Raw genomic sequence first — 13,529 nt, 5'->3', positions numbered from 1 at the left:
GAGGGTATAAAATAAATTAGGTGTTCTCCTGCCACCAAATTACCCCTGATTTTAAAGGGTTTGGGAATTTCCACAGCTAGAGATCCTTATGCCCTGTCTAAAAGATTCTGTGATGCACACAGATGGGAAGCAGTTTATGCCTCCAGCTTTGGAACTCTGTCAGCCCTGGTGCAAACTCTCCCGCCACCTGGAGTGAGAGAGTAGTACATGCACCATTGCATTGTGACCCCCCACACACACACCCCTTCCCCTTTACTGGATCATGCCCATCCCATATTCTTCCTACTTCGTGTCCCTCCTTCCCTTTCTTGCATCACATCCCCCACCCCTTACCTTTACGACCTCTACTGGTGATCTCCTGGGACACCCCCTCCCATGCCTGGCTCTGAGGAAGGACCCCCTCAGAGCCAGCCAATTCAGCCAGGCGGGCTGTCTGCAGAGCCAGGCCAGCTGCTCCTTGGCTAACCCTGCTCTCCAGAGGGCAACTGCTCTCCCCCCTTCCCCAGCAAATGCAGTGGCCCCTCCTGAAGGGGGGAGCAGGGCGGAACAGCTCCCCCTCCACCACCTGAAGCAGGGGCTTCACCTTGCTTCATGGGAGGGCCGGCCCATATATGTATAATAGCACCACTCTATGTATTAAGATATTTATTAACAGGTTAACAGTACAAACAGAGCTGACCTAGATGGTAGAAATCTTCTGTGCTTCACTTCTTATGTTCTAGAAGAATGTATAGCAAGAGAACAGAATGACATGCTAGGAGTCTTGGAGTGGCAATTGGAACAAGAGAACCATGGTTTTTACAAGAGGTCATACGTTGCTGGAAATCACACCGCAGTGGCTAGTGGAAAACCTACCTGGAAAATGACAAAGAGACCCTGATGTAGCGCTGGATGCAGAAAAATACCCGAGGGACCATCTTCTTGTGTTTGTACAGCATAGGCAGGACAGTGAAGAGACTTGCATAGGCAGATTTCCCAATCTGCATGCTGCAGTTAGCACACTTATACTGTTTTCTCTTCTCCTCCCCCTCCAGATGTGGAAATTCCAAGGCAGCATTTGCAGGCTCAGTTCTTCTGGAGAAGAGAGGACTAGAGACTTGTGGTGCTATTTTGATCATCTGTGCATTTACAGATTATCGAAACGGATACGGCTTTGCAGATACAGAAAGGAAGCAAGGCACAGGCTGCCACTGCTATTCCCAAAAGCAAGATCAGCATTCTGGCATCCCCCAAACTGTTTCTCTGCCAGCCACATCGACGTGCGTACGGATTCTTCTCAGTTCTCCTCTTAATCTGGATGGTCTTCCTCCCACTTGCAGCTAGCTGTATGTATTTTCCAAAGTGCTTTGCATTAAAACAAACACACAAACAAACCACATGCACTCTCAGCGTGTCAGTGGAGTGTCAGTGGTCTTCAGTCAAGCCATGCCAAGCCCATAGTGACTTTGCATCTCAGCATAGCATTGTGCATAACAGCATATTCCAGCTCCATACATGTGGTTATGTGTGTGTGTGTGTGTGTGCACGCACATGCACATTCATGCTTTTGTTTCAAGTAGGGATGTCGGAGGAATCCATCCAGGGGTCATGCCTACCATGCTTTGGGCAGCTCAGCCCCCAGCCTCACATGTCAGGCCAGCATGTGGGCTTCTGTCACTGCCATTGCCAACTGCTCTAAACATCTCTCTCGCTCAAGACAGTTGTGCAAGGTGGCTGGCAGGCATTAGCAGCAATGACAGCATCGGCAGGCGGTGGGCAAGTCCAGCACCTGTTATTGTGTGCAAGCCTCCCTTCTCCATGCTGGGAGAAGGGAGAAGGGAAACTTGTGCACAATGAACAGAGAGTCTGCAAGTCTGATGGGGAGGGCGCAGCTTGGCTCACACACGCAAGCTGAGTTGGGGGCTTGGGGAAGGATTTCTCTGCACTGGACATCCCTAATTTCAAGTAAAGAATTAGAATGCAGACTAGGGGAAGGAAAGTTGGCATTTGAGAGGGGGAAATGGCATGAAATAAATATTTCAGAGGACAAGGATTCTGGGCAATGCAGAAGGACTGAGATTTATGCTACCCATCACCAACAACAGACACACACACTTCCTTCCTTTAGTTCAGGTTGTTGGATAATGGGAACAACTCTGCATGTTTCCAGACATGGTGGGGGGGAGGACGTATTGTATTAACAGCTGCTTCTCTTGTTCATCCCCCTTGTCATCCTGTAACTTGATTGGTTCCATTCTCCAACTCCCACCTCTTCCTCTTCACCTCTGCAATAGGCAGCATGTGCTCTCTCAGCGAGGAAGCAAGTAACCATATCTCATGCCTTCATTCACTTACTTACACACCCAGCTTTAGGGGTTGCTTGTACTTGAACAGAGTTAGATAGCTTTCTCTGAAAGCACTAATAAATAGGGATGGCGGAGAATTTCTCCCCGAATCTTCGGGAGGCCGAGCGCCGAGGCATTCGGCCCCCCGAAAGTGTTGGGGAAATTCTCCGCTGGCCCCCCGCCCCCCCCAGGATGGGACTTACCTTCAGCGAATGTCCCTCTCGGCGGCGGGTCCCAGCGGCGGTTCGGCGACGTTTCGTGGGGGGCAGGGGCGGCGGCCGGTCTCCCGATCGGCTGCTGCCACCGCCATTACAAAATAAAAAAGTAAGTAAAAAAAAAAACACCACGCCCGTGATAGGCTACGTGACGATTTACGTAGCCTATCACGGCTAGATTTCCAAAGTCAGCCGTGATAGGCTACGTAAACCGTCATGTAGCCTATCATGGGTGATTTGGGGGGGGGGCGCGTACGCAAATGGCAGCAGCCCATGGGCACCGCCATTTGTGTTTCTTATTTTGGCATGTCTAGTCTACGTAAAGATTTACGTAGACTACGGCGAAAATAAGGGCAACGCAAATAGCGTTCCTTTATTTTCGCCGTAGTCTAAGTAAATCTTTATGTAGACTAGACGTGCCAAAATAAGGAACGCAAATGGCGGCGCCCATGGGCCGCCGCCATTTGCATACGCGCTTTTTTTTTCCAAAGTCACCCGTGATAGGCTACGTGACGATTAACATAGCCTATCACAGCTGACTTTGGAAATCTAGCCGTGATAGGCTACGTAAATCGTTACGTAGCCTATCACGGGGTTTTTTGTTTTTGTTTTACTTTTTCTTTCGCGGCCGGGGAGACGGGGCACTTCTCCCCGGCCTGAATTTCGGCCGGGCGAGGCGGGACGCCTCCCCCCCCTCACCTGAACTTCGGGGGGAGAAGCGAAGCGCCTCCCCCCCACCGTGAATCACCCCTGCAAAAAGGTAAGTGATTTTCGCACATCCCTACTAATAAAGTAACTTGATTGGAACTCTTCTAGCATGGCTCTAGCCTGTGTTTATTCTTTCTAATAATAAATGCTGTGTTACCATGATTTTTTTCATATATAAGGCAACTTTGCTGTAAGTCAAACCAGACTATCCAACACAGGCATGGGGAGCTGTATTGCCCCGGCCATGGGCTTCGACCTCTTAATTTAGAGGTGCCAAGATAGTGATAAATCAGACCCAGGTTTACTTACAAGAAGTACTTTATTGAATAACTTACAGCTAGGGGTGTACGAAACCCCGCTTACCTGGCTCTGCCGGGTTCCGCAGCTGGGGGGAGGCGATCCGTTCCTTCCCCCGGAATCCTCAACGGGGGGGCGATCCGTTCCTCCCCCCCGGAATCCTGCCCAGCTGGCTCCGCTCCGTGGCCAGGCCATGGGGCTGCCAGCCGGGCCAACTCACAGCGGGGCCTCCAGCCACTGCCGGGCTGGTGCAGACACAAATGGCGTCCTGAGTAGAGGACGCCATTTGCGTCCCTATGGTAGCCTGTGATAGGCTACGTAAATATTTACATAGCCTATCATGACTAAAGCAGGGATGCAAATGGCATCCCCTACGCCATTTGCATTCCCGTTTTATCCGTGATAGGCTACGTAAATATTTTACGTAGGGACATAGGGACGCCCCCTACTCAGGACGCCATTTGTGTCCGCACCAGACCGGCAGCAGCCGCCGCCACCGCCGCAGCCGCAGCCAGGTAGGCTCCGTTTCGCGGGGCTTTTGCAGGTTGGAAGGGCGGGGGGCTCCATTCTGCCACGGATTCTAGGGGGCCGAACTCACTGGAATTCGGCCCCCCTGGGATCCGTGGCGGAATTCTCTAACATCCCTACTTATAGCACACAGGCATACCCAATGGATCAGACAGCTTCTCTGAACCAAGAGCCATGGTGTACAATGGGTTTTATACCATACATGTTAGCAATAAGGAAGCAAAACAGCAGCAAGTGCCTCCTAGCGTTCATTCCCAGCACAGACTAGAAGTGTTTGGTTCTCAGCATAGCCACCTGTATCTCAGCATAAACACATAGCTTCACTTCCCAGGCATGGCCTGATAAGGCCTTCTAGTATTCATTAGTATGGAATGAGCTGAGCCGCGCTATCGGCCTTTTGACTCATCTTCATATGCTCAGAGGCTTACTAACAAGAGAATTGCACCAACAAATAACTTAAGCAAGGCATTATGGAACTCTAGGCCCCTCTAACACTACAGGTGACTTGGTTACGCTCCTGGGGTCAATACAGGAGCCTCTGGCCCACATGCCTAATCCTGTTCTCCCAATCTGATCCCTGGCACTCTCCCCAGGCCATAGCCCCTCCCCCTCTCCCTCCCCCAACCCCTCGCCAGGCATGCTGAAAGCCTGATCCACAAACCTTCCTAGTTGCTAAACTTTCAGAAAAGCAACTCTTCAAGGTGAACCAGTACCTATGAAGCTCTCCTGTAGGAACCAGGTATAATCATCTTCCTGTGCCTTTCCTAATTGAGTTCAGTTTTGCAGCTGTCATTTTCATACCTGTGTTTTTGTAGTTCTTTTACAAATAATGGCTGTTTTTTATGCTTAGCATTCCTTTATGGTTTTATATTTTCATGTTAGCCAGTTTGGACCATGAATTTGAAAGGAGGGTGTGCATTCCTACAAAAATTACCAGCATGTGTTGAAGTCTGTCTCTGAAAGCTGAATGAAAAGTATTAAAACAGCAGGTAAAAAAATAATTACATACAGAAAAAGTGATATTTGCATTGACAAAGTTGCTTAACTCTTTAAAATTCATTCCCATTTTCTCATGTTCTTCTCCCAACTTGGGATAAACAGCTGTTTCCTGATCCCTTTATTTTATTCTTAGCACAATAAAGAATGTTAAAGATCCTCCATAAAGAGATAATTTGATCATTCTCCTTTGTGTGTGTGTACATTAAATGGTTCTTGAAAATGAATGAACAGGGAAGCAAAGAGAACACCAGAAGGAGTAAGCCTGTGGGAAAATGTCCTGATTTTCCTAAGCCACGGTTTTCTAAAGAGAAGCACCTTGGAGAGCTCCTTTCAAGTTCTGATTGGTTCTGACTGAAACCCGGAGTGGATTCACCACCCCACTGACATCAGAGCCACCAGACCCCACTGAGCAAATCTTTAAAACATGGCAGAATGCAAATCTGTATAATAAACATTTTTATACCAGGATTTTACTTGCACACATTTTTTTTGAGACACCAAAAAGAGGGACAGGTTACTTAGCACCTTCAGCTGGTCTGTGGGGAAAAGGCCATTGTTCTGGCACTGCTATTCTGACTCACAGCAACAAGAGAGCAACCCCGGTCAGGGTCACAGGCAGGGGAGGCTGTGTCCCCCTCCCTCACTGACCCCAATGCAGTTGGGATTGTTGCTTCTCTGCCACTAATGGCTCTGATCCTTTCAATTTTTTTTATAGCTCCTGTAAATAACCAAAAAGTGGTGGGGCCACTTCATGAAAATATGTAGAGCAAAAAACAATATTTAAAGTGCCTAAAATAACCTCTGATCAGAGTTAGCTTGTTGCATACAACCTGCAGAGCTATGCCATTGTAATGAACAATCTGAACAGGAAAAAAATCCTAGGAACGAGAAGCAAGACAAGAAACGAAAGACACAAGAAATTTTAGACAGAGACAAAAAGAACAGCAGGTGGCTTTTGTAGAAATGCTCTGAGAAATACTACATATTTCTCCATGCCTTCATTTTCTTTTAGTTGCACTAGTACATCCATGGGAAATAAGAATACTTACCATTTGTATAACATATTTCAGGTGTTCAATGCACTTCCCAGACATTATCCCAGTGGTAAGGTTCATGCCTTGGGGGTTTGCCATGCTCTGGCCTTGCTTCAGGTGGCCCCTCAGACCAAGAGTCTCTTTTACAGGCTTCAGTGGGTACACCAGCCATGCCCTTTCCTGGGAAATAAGGCCCTAACCCTGGCCTGCCACTCTTGCCCTGGAATAACCTCCAGATTGGACTGATGGGTTGGGTTTTATATGGGGCCTTTGAATAAACAGTAACTGGAAATAGGGATGTCCAGACTGTGTGAAATCTGCTCCGTGTTTCATGGTTTGTCAGGCACCTTTTGTTCCATCGTCCACTCACAGATGGATCCAAATTATGTGCTTTTGCCATGCGGAAAAATATGCAAATAATTATGTAAGACGTTTCATAACAATTTACATAATTTACCTTAGTATGTAACATTTAGCTTGCTGTCCCCCATTCCATTCAACTTTTCTTCAGCAGAAACTTGTGTATTTTCCTATGAATAAATATGCATAAATTTTGGGAAAGTAAAAAAAAAAATCTGAAAGTCCACAGACTCCACATGGCCTGAGCGGGTCATTCCACAGCAGATTCCTCAGGTCAGATTCTTAGAAATCCAAGCTCATTTTAGTCCGTCTTGAATTTCTCCAGCATCCCTAACTGGAAACTGCAACTGGTCCAGAATGGCAGCTGCACATGTGCTGAAGAAAGCTCATCACAGGAGTGTGGGGGGGAGCAAGGAATGGAGTGTCTTGGAAAAGGACATGGCTGGCTGGCTGGCTGGAACCCTGAACAGCTGCACGACACACTGCAACATGTTTTTTGCAGTTCCCTCTGGTCAATGACTATTAATCAGACCAGATGCTGAGGACTAGGGATGTACGAAAGTCACTTACCTTTTCGATGGGGTGATTCTTGTGGGGGGGAGGCGCTCCGCACCTCCCCCCGAAATCCTAATCTGGCCAGTTCCACTCTGCAGCAAGTCCGCGGAGCTGCCGGCCGGGTGCATTCGCAGGCACCGTGTGGAGCCTGCAGACGCAAATGGCAGCAGCTACGGCGGCCGCCATTTGCGTTCCTGTTTTTTTGCTTTATTTACATAGCCTATCAAAGCAAAAAACAAACAAACCAGGGGCGCAAATGGTGGCCGCTACGCCATTTCTGCCCCTGTCTTTCACCATGATAGGCTACGTAAATATTTATGTAGCCTATCACGGCAAAAAAAGGGAACGCAAATGGCCGCGGCTACGGTGGCCACCATTTGCGTTCCCTTTTTTTGCCGTGATAGGCTACGTAAATATTTATGTAGCCTATCACGGCCTCTGCAGGGACACAAATGGTGTCCCTGCGTTAGCCGTGATAGGCTACCTAAGTATTTATACATAGCCTATCATGGCAAAAATAGGGAAGCGAATGGCGGCTGCAGACACAGCCGCCATTCGCAAAGCAGCGCGAATGGCACCAGGTAAGTGTCCTGTTTTGCGTGCCTTTTGCGGGGGGGGGCGGGGGGCTTCATTCCGCCACAGATTTCGGGGGGCTGAATGTACTGGCATTCGGCCTCACTGAGATCCGTGGCGGAATTCTCTGACATCCCTGCTGAGGACAAATAACATGAATTGACACCCTGCCTGTAAGCATCTCAAAAATACCTTGCTGCCCACTAATGGGAAGAGAGTGCCAGACTAGATGGAGCTTTGGCTGTCTCCATCTTGTCTCGATTTATGTTCTGGCAGATTTTTCAACATCAGTTTGAAATACAGATGGGAGCGCTAGGAATTGCAAGTGCTGGATCAGTGACACTCTTTCAGTAAACTATTTCCTGCTTGTACAGCCAAAGATCATTATAATTTTCCAAGCCACTGCATCTCAGGAGAGTTCATGATCCCTAAATCTTTTCCTGGGTCACTGTTGTGCAGACTGCAATCCCCCACCTTGTAATTGTGGCCTAAACCTTTTGTTCTTAAACATATGACCTTGACTGATTTGACTGCCTATTATAAAGGCCCTTCAGAAAAAAATGGTCATAATTTAGATGTGATTTTCCGTAGAGCAAGTAATTAGAAACTATTTCATTTCCCTTTTCAGTTTTCCTGGAAGGGCTATTGAAATCTTTTTAAATGGAGCTGCACATTAGATTATACACAGTAAGATACTTCTCACAGGAAGAGGAAAATACATTTTAAAAGACTTCAGCTGATTAATATAATCTATCTGAGCTGAAACGCTCCTCCAGAGACAAAGCAGCAAAAGAAAACACATACATAGACACACGTGCGCACACACCACTTTGAAGGAAACGCAATAGTAACATCACAGGCCTGAATTATTACGAAGTCTGTGGTGGTCCTAAATGTGCCCATGGGACTCAATGGTGGTAGAACCTTGCATAGAATCATAAAGTTGGGGGACCCCTGATAGGTAGGGTGGCCTCTTACACATCACCAAAAAAGAAGAAATGCATCACCCAAAAAGAGAACACTGATTTGCATAAAATTTGCATCTGCTAATGTGTATGCATAGATGCAGATTTGGAAATAGGTACTATAATTTAAATAGAAATGCAATACATCGATCTTACCTTAGTGGGGAAGACTGTGACCAGGCAACCTGTGTGCCTGCTCAGTCTGCTGTCCACATGCTACCTGTTGATGATGGGCTACCTCAAGGCCTCTGCTGGGTCTCCCTTCTGTTGGTTCTTGATCCTTCAACCAGACTTGGACTGGACCACCCGTGAAATAGAGGATGCCTCCAAACAGAGGACTGTCCTCTGTAAAGTAGGGCACATGGCCAGCCTACTCATAGGCTGTCTAGTCCAAGCCCATGCTCAATGCAGGAAATCCCAAGCTACAGCATCACCAATTGATGGCTATTCACCCTCCGCTTGAAGACCTCCAGAAAAGGAGAACCGCCCGCCTCTCTAGTGGCATCCACCCTCTGGAAAAACCCTCCCCAGTTCAGTTTGGGAGTCAGGAAATGTGGCATCTGCCAAACGCCTCCTAAAAACGCACCTTTTCACCCAGGCTTTCCCTGGACTGTAACTGCTGTTGGTTTTTACTTTGGTTTTACATGCTACTTTTAAACTTTTAAGTTTTATATTATGTTTTGCCATGTTGTAGTTTATGGTTTAAATTGTTGTGAACTGCCCAGGGAGCCTTGGCTGTTGGGCAGTATAGAAGTATAATAAATAAATAAAATAAAATAAGTATTGCTCTGTCTCTGGAAATGTTTTGTTGTTGTTCCTTTGTTTACTGACAAAATGTTTTAATACTGACTGAACTATATTTTTACGAACTGGATTTTTAAAAAAATTTAAGATTATATTATATGATTGCATTTTTAGCATATAGTTGTATTTTGTTTGCCGCCTTGGATGGACTTGGTCCAGAAAGGCAACGTATAAATATTTTACTTTATTTTATTTTTAAAGGGGGAATTGGCTCCTTTGCTGAATTGCGCTTACCTTCCAGAAATTTCTCCAAAAGTTCAACTGAAATCTACCTTCCCATAATATGCCTTAGATCTTCACCCTGCCCTCTGAAGCAGCAATGAACAAGTCTTTGCCCTCTTCTATGTCACAGTCCTACAGGTATTTGAGGAGAGTTATCATGTCTTCCCCCTGCCCCTCAGTCTCTTCTTCTCCAAGCTACACATACATATTTCTAGGGATGTGTGAACCCATCCCATCTGGGTTCACTGGGTGCCCGCCCAGCCCCTCCCACTGTTTGCTGGTCATCCCCAGACCACACTCAAGCCCCTCCTGTGCTCAGTGGGCAGCCTGCACTCACCCCAGTGGTCTCATTGAGCTCCACAGTCGCCATTTTTTAAAAAATAAAATGGCGATTGCAAAGATGTGCATATGGATGTACGCGCGAAACCTGCATTTTTGCAAAAACACTTTTCATGCAGATGCAAAATGTGCATTTTTGCACATGCAAATATGTGCATGCAAAAGATGCACATTTTCACGCATACACAGATATGTGCACTTTTGCAATTGCCATTTTATTTTTCCAAGAATGGCAACCGTGGAGCTCAACGAGGCCACCGGGGTGAGTGCTCACCAACCCCTTGCAGGGGGCAAGCGGGGCTCGGGCTTAGCAAGCAGGGCTCGGGGGTGCAGGCAGGGTGTGCGTGCTGGATTCCTGAACCAAATCAGGCACCCACACCATCCCTACCTATTTCCCTCAACCTTTCGTCATACCACTTGTTTCCTAAGTTCAAATTTTTCCTATATGTGCCAAGGTGATATCAAGCACTTAGAGCTAGGGATGTAGGGACCGTGTAAAATCTGTGTTTCACAGATGGCCAGGAGCCTTCTGTTCTGTCGTCTGCTCACAAGCAGATGCAATTTTTTTCATTATGTGGAAAAATACACAAATAATTACATAATAATTACATAAGGAGTCTGGTCAGTACTTGGAGGGGAGACCACCTGGGAACCACATGTAGCCACCTTGAGTTCCATGGTGGAAGAAAGCAGGGATAGAAGTGTAATAAATATAAAATAAAAAATAAAGTAAGAAGTTTTGTAACAATTTACATAATTTACCATAGTTCATAAAATTTAATGTATTGTCCCCCATTCCATTCAACTTTTCCTCAGCAGAGATGTACGTATTTTCCTATGACTAAATATGCCTAAATTTTAAGAAAGTTAAAAAAAAAAAAAAAAACATCCGAAGGTCCACGGATTCCGTGCAGCCTGAGGAGGTTGTTCCACAGTGGATTCCACAGGTCAGGTTATTAGAAATCTGAGCTCATTTTAGTCCACCTCAAATTTACCCAGCATCCCTATTTACAGCCAAAGCACAATATTCATCAAGATGTTTAAAGAGTATCCTGAGCCCAAGCTGAAGATTTTCTTATCTGGACACCCACCCTGCCTCCAGACATACACATAGGGATGTACGAAACACTTACCTGGTTTCGTCCAGGGACATCCACGGTGGGGGGGAGGCGCTCTGTCCCTCCCCCCCAAATCCTCCCTGGCCGGCTCTGGTCTACAGCGACTTTGCAGAGCCACCAGCCAGGGCCACCCGCAGCCAGACATCCAGCCACTACTGGGCTGCGCAGGGACGCAAATGGCGGCCACTGTAGCCGCCACCATTTGCGTCCCTGTCTTTTGCCGTGATAGGCTATGTATATATTTACATAGCCTATCACGGCAAAAGGCAGGTACGGAAATGGCGGCCGCTACGCCATTTGCGCCTGTCTTTTGCCGTCATAGGCTACGTAAATATATACGTAGCCTATCACGGCAAAAGACAGGGACGCAAATGGTGTAGCGGCCACCATTTGCGTTCCTGCCTATTGCTGTGATAGGCTACGTAAATACTTATGTAGCCTATCATGGCCATTTATGGGAAGGCAAATGGTGGCCGCAGGCGCGGCAGCCTTTTGCAGAGCACTGGATGGCTGCAAACAGGTAGGCTCCGTTCCAGGCCCATTTCGGGGGGGTGGCAGGGGTGGTTGCTTCGTTCCGCCATGGTTTCCGGGGGGCCAAATGCATTGGAACTCAGCCTCCCTGGAATCTGCGGCGGAATTCTCCAACATCCCTACAGACACACAACCTATCCAATGTAAGAAAAAGTATCAATCATTTTGAATTGTCAATGAAATGTTACACTTGCCACAGGCACCAAGACGACATGGGCATCTGTCCACTGCAGGAAACAGAGCATACTCTCCAGCTGAGATCCTTCTCTGTTCTCAGAGTTGGTGTCTCCTTGAGGTCTGTAGAAACTCCTATTGCCCTAGGGATGGCTCCCATTTCGGTCTGCAAATCTTTCGGACTGCTGGCACCCGCACCAGCTGCACCCACCGAACTCTCCCCCGCTTGCTGGTCCTCCAGGCTGCAGTCAAGCCCCCCCGCCCCCATGCTCAGTAAGCAGCCTGCAACTTAGCTGGGCCTGTTCATCATTATCCCGATCAGCAGCACTTGCCCATAGACTTATACACAAAATAGCCCTGTGCAAATAGGGTATATGGGCAATTCACAGCACTTTTTGTGAATAGACTTATAGACTTATAGTTCTAGAAGGCTGCCATTTTAAAAATGACAGCTCCCTGCAGTAAGAGTTGGTGCACGCATCCAGACCTCAGGAGTTGGCGGCGGCGAGGATGGCGGCGGAGAAGGCGGCAAGGACGGTGGCAGCAGTGGAGGTGGTGGCAGCGAGGATGGTAGCGAGGGCAGTGGCAGCAGCAGCAAGGACAATGGCGGTGGCAGCGAGAATAATAGCAGTGGCAGCAAGGACAGCAATGGCGATGGCAGCGAGGACGGAGGTGGTAGCAAGGTAAGGGAGTTTGTGCGGGGGTATCGGGGGGAGACCTGAAGTGGGGTTGAACATCATAAGCCCACTTCGGGTTCAGGGCTGAGTCAGGTCAGGATCCCCCTGAATCTGCCCAAGCCGAATCGGGCCTGCCTCCAAAGCCACAAAGCAGCTTCCAAGTCAGATCGGGGGGTCCCTGCACAGCCCTAATTGTAGGCACAATCTGCATCAGGACTCTGGCTTAGGGAGTAGTGGGGGAGGGGCTTTAATCCTTTGCCCTTCACTGTGGTCCTGATCCAAATCATCATCATCACCATCATCTTTTTTTTTAATTTGTATGCCACTTTTCCACGAAATTGTGCCCAAAGTGGTTCACAACATAACAAATGAGCAACAATGAAGATAATGTGTAAAATATCGAACAGCAATAAATGCAACAATATTCAAAAACACAATAGAAAAATTCAAATAACCATAATGTTGGTATATAAACACATAGCAGAAATATATAACTTCCAATAAAGAGATCCAGATAGCTTCAACTATTGGGCAGGATAGAAATGAAATAAAATAAATAAAACAGTACAAATAAACTAAACTAATCCAACAACTGAGCACCAAACAGGAGAGAGAATAAAGCACAATACAAAAATATTAACAAATCCAAATACATCTCTATTTATTTATTTATTTATTTATTATTTCATTTCTATATTGCCCAATAGCCGAAGCTCTCTGGGTGAGTCACAAAAATTAAAACCAAAAAGCACACAATAAAACAATATAAAATATTAAAGCATTAAAACCACAATATAACAATACAACCAGAAGAAAACCAGAAGAAAACTTATCTGCAATGCAGAGATTTAAAATACAGATTTAAAACAGCAAAGCTAAAAGACTAGAAAGCTAAAATGCTAAAATGCCTGGGAAAATAAAAAGGTCTTCACCTGGCACCAGAAGGAATACAACATAGATGCCAGGAGAATCTCACTAGGGAACTCATTCCACAGCCGGGGTGCCACAGCAGAAAAGGCCCTCCTCCTAGTAGCCACCTGCCTCACTTCCTTTGGCAGGGGCTCACGGAGAAGGGCCACTGAGGATGATCCTAAGGTCTGGGCAGG

The sequence above is a fragment of the Heloderma suspectum genome, chromosome 7 (assembly GCF_057233095.1).
Source record: "Heloderma suspectum isolate Gila_16-S chromosome 7, 16-S_ref, whole genome shotgun sequence".
NCBI lineage: Eukaryota > Metazoa > Chordata > Lepidosauria > Squamata > Helodermatidae > Heloderma > Heloderma suspectum.
The sequence above is the reverse complement of the archived record's forward strand: the minus strand, read 5'-3'. Positions refer to the sequence as shown.